We start from the raw sequence: 3,968 nt of genomic DNA, 5'->3' as shown, positions 1-3,968 counted from the left end.
ACAAATGATTTCTGCATCCATCCAGAAGACCATGTTTAGAGACATCTGCAAACTTATGAAAATGCAGCACATATACCTTTCCAGACATCTCTAAGGTCTTGCAGCAGCAAGGCTTGAAAGTGCATGTGAATTTAGGCACTCAGATTGGGGCACAGCCACATAAGTCCCATGTGGAATCAGGCCCTTGATGGCATTAGTGCTAACTGGCATGTGTTATCCTATGCACTCCCTGATGTCTCTTGGCAGCTCTGAGACCCTTCTCATGGTTAGTCCAAGATGGATTATCTATCTAGATTTCCTTTCGCTGGTTTGTCCTTTGGGACTTGATCTTGCAAGCCCTATCAGATGTAAGTAATTGTAAAAAATACTTTGGGAGGTGAGACACTTTTGGGATGTTCAGAAAGAGATTAGATAAATTGATGGGCAACATGTCTGTAAACAGATACTAACAGAAGCAGGCAGGGATGTGCTCTGTAACACTGAAAGTTGGAAGAGTCACACTTATCCATTAATTATTTCTGTAAGCTCACTGTGTCCAAGAGCAAGTATGTGGATGATGGACATAGACTATACGTGACTGGTGTGATGTCTGTGTCATATTTGTTAAAGGAAGCCATTTGGTTCAGATCAATAGTTGCTATCACATATTAATTCTTATGGCAAAATGGAATGTAAGGATGGCTGAGACTAGTCCAATCTGTTCTTTCTAGTACAGATTTCTCTACAACTCTGTTGTAAAGAGTTAAGATCATGAAGATCTAACCTAGGATTGCCACTGTGTTGAACCAATGGTAGCAAACTGGTCAAGAAGTGATATGTAGGACAACAAGAACTTGTCAAGTTGTATCATGCAATCTCTTTCAGAAATACCTGTTAGGCAATTCCTATCTTCACCAGAGTTCAGCACAATTGTTTGTTTGGATCAGCAGTGTGCACTGACAGCTCAAGTGAAAAAGCTGTTGGTCTAACTTGGACTCTTCAAATGAAAATAAATTCTGTTATCAGTTACTATAAAGTTGTAAATAAATCACAAGGAATTCACATTTCTGCGCCAGGTATTTTTTATTAAAATAATCTCAAAGAATTTAAAACCAAATCAGCTATCACAATCAGAAAGCTAATTCCTTCCAAGAACCTGGCACAGTTGATAAGACCACTCTATATCACGACTTAGAATTTTTGGGGCATTGGAAAAGTCACATCAAGAAGTTTGACTAACTTTAGTCTCTATATACATCAGTTTGAGTAACGGGCATTACTATTGTTCTGTGCATGCATGCAGGTCTTGAATGTGCTATAACTAAGGTGACTCAGTGACTTTTTTCAGAAATAAAAATGCAGCTATAATTTCTCTTTTATTAGCTAGCTCATGTTGGTCAGAGAAAAGAGAACTATTTGATCACATCAGGCAGTGTCTCTACTGATTGTAAAATTCTTGTCTGACTTTCAGTTCAGGGACATTGTGAGCACTTATTTATCTTCTCTCAGAGAATACCATACGTCTCAAGAAAGTGACATTGTTTTTTCTAGTCTTGTATTTTCTCTTCTTACTTCAGATACATGACTTCACAAACACCTTAGAAGTTCCAAAAAATGCTAAACAAGTTCACTGTTAACTAAATCAGGACATAAATACAGTACTGAACAGCTGGAATTCTGGAAAATAGTTTATGTGAAGTGTCACAAAATTCCTGGGACCATGGAAATGTCAAATTTTATATGCTTGACTGAGAAAGCTCCACAATGAGAGGTGATAATCCAAGCTTTTGCAGATTCTTTATTGTTTATAAACTGTTGCTGCTGCCTGTATAAAATCATCTTCAGCAAAGACACATCCTCTGCCTGGAAATACAGCTAAATATCAACACCCATGAGGCACTGATGCTGCTTGAGTGTGCTCACACACTACTTTTCAGCCAGTATAATGAATAATACAGTTTGTTAAGATGGTGCCAATTGTGTCATCATTTAATAACTCCTTATTCCATTAAATATTCAGGCCTAGCATTAGCTGGATCAAGACTATATATATGTATATATATAGTCTTGATCCAGCTATATATATATAGCTGATCAAGAAAGACTATATATATTACAGAAAGTTTATAGTTATTTACAGAAAGACTATATATAGTTTATATATACAGCTGTTTACAGAAAGACTATATATATATATATAGTCTTTATGTAAATTGACATGACTTTTGGATCCAAATGGAGCAATCCTAGTGATCCAGAGCCTTCAGAGGGCTCTCTTCTTGGAAAGAAATTTCAAGTAATTAACTATTTAGTAATTCATGGGCAGAATTCTTCATTAATGACATTGAAACCTTGGATGCTGATTTCTAATTCTTTTGTACTAATGAAAAGTGATTTCCTTGGGAAAAAAAATGTAGGAAAAGTGTCTCTAAGTCTTCTCATAATGTCAGTTTCTTTACCACAATGTCCTTGAGGGTTGTATATTGTGCAGGATGGATTTTGCAGCTTAAAAGATGACAAAAGATTGAATCTCATCTAATTTATATAGTGGGCTTTTTAGAAGTCCAAAGTACGCAGCAGCTCCCATTGAACAGAGCATGATTAGGTCACTATGAATGGACCTATCAAAATAGAATTAATTTATTATTGGTCATGTGGAGTTTATTTAGGAACTGCTAGTGCACAATAACTTTAGTACATTCTATTTCTTAATTATTATAGTAGTCAATAATATATAATAACACTTCAAAATAATAAATGTAAAGCTTACACTTCCAGGCAAACACTTGTATTGGGCTGCTCTAATACACAAATGCTGTTCACAAATAATGACAGTACAGGTTGACAGATTCTGTTATTATCCAGCTGGTTTATACTTCACAAAATTTTTTTTCTCACTATTTTCTCTAAGCATAGATATAAGTTGTCAGTTACCACTTTCAAAACACAGATCTAAGATTACTTTTCCAGGGATTGTTTATCTAATCAGAATAGATTATGTTTCTTCTAAATTTTTCCTCGGTGTTTAATTTTCAAATAATTTCCCCAAAAAACACTATCAATATACTTTCTCCAAAAATCCACATGCTTATATTAATTCAGGTGAAGCCTTATTTTGGATGATTTTTTGCAGGCCAAGAGGGCATCTGGCAATCTTTTAGTCTGTGCAGTTTCCCTGAAATGCTTTCCAGAATAGTCTGGAGAAAAATGAAATACAAGCAGGTTTTCATCATCATTTTTTGAAATCTGATTAGAATGAAAAGACTAAGACCCATTTTGTCATATAGAATCTCTGAATACTATCCCACTTTCATTCTTGTCTTTGTATGTGCCAGATGAACTGCACGGAGAACGAAGAGTATCACCTCAGCCAAGGTTCTTTCCATACCTTGAGAAATGTCACGTTCTCTTTTAGGACAGACCATTAGACTGCTTTGGATTTTGGAACATCACCAAGGTGTTTTTAACATGGCACAGAAGTAGTCATCAGAGCCATTTAATTACGTCAAAAATCTCAAGAAATAGATTTGCAGATTTTCCTTTGTGCCATATACCCGTGGCACATTCAAGAAACTATGTGAAAACATCTAGATTCCAGTGTACTTTAGGAGTTTTTGAGCCTTCAGGAATACTAAAGCAAATGAAATCTTAGTATATAAACATGCAGAAGTTAGTAAGTGAAATTATGAGACACGAACAGAATACAGAGGCAGGAGTACAGTATAGACCTCTGTATTTCTTGGAGTGGCAGATCACAGGTAACCAACCTTGTATATGAGCATGTACCTTAAATGTCATATACATGAATAACTGAGTGACCTTCACAGCCCAAAACAGTTTTGCAGCTGTGCAACAAGTTTCTGTAACAACAGGATACAATATTCAAGGTCATTACTGCTATTTAATACAATGCAAATTTCTTTCCAGATGACTTTGTCTCAATAGCTGCTATTTTCCGAAAACAGCAGCTATTTTCTTTCTGAAAGTGA

This window comes from Vidua macroura, chromosome 5 (assembly GCF_024509145.1).
Source record: "Vidua macroura isolate BioBank_ID:100142 chromosome 5, ASM2450914v1, whole genome shotgun sequence".
Classification (NCBI taxonomy): domain Eukaryota; kingdom Metazoa; phylum Chordata; class Aves; order Passeriformes; family Viduidae; genus Vidua; species Vidua macroura.
Note: the sequence above shows the minus strand (reverse complement) of the source record.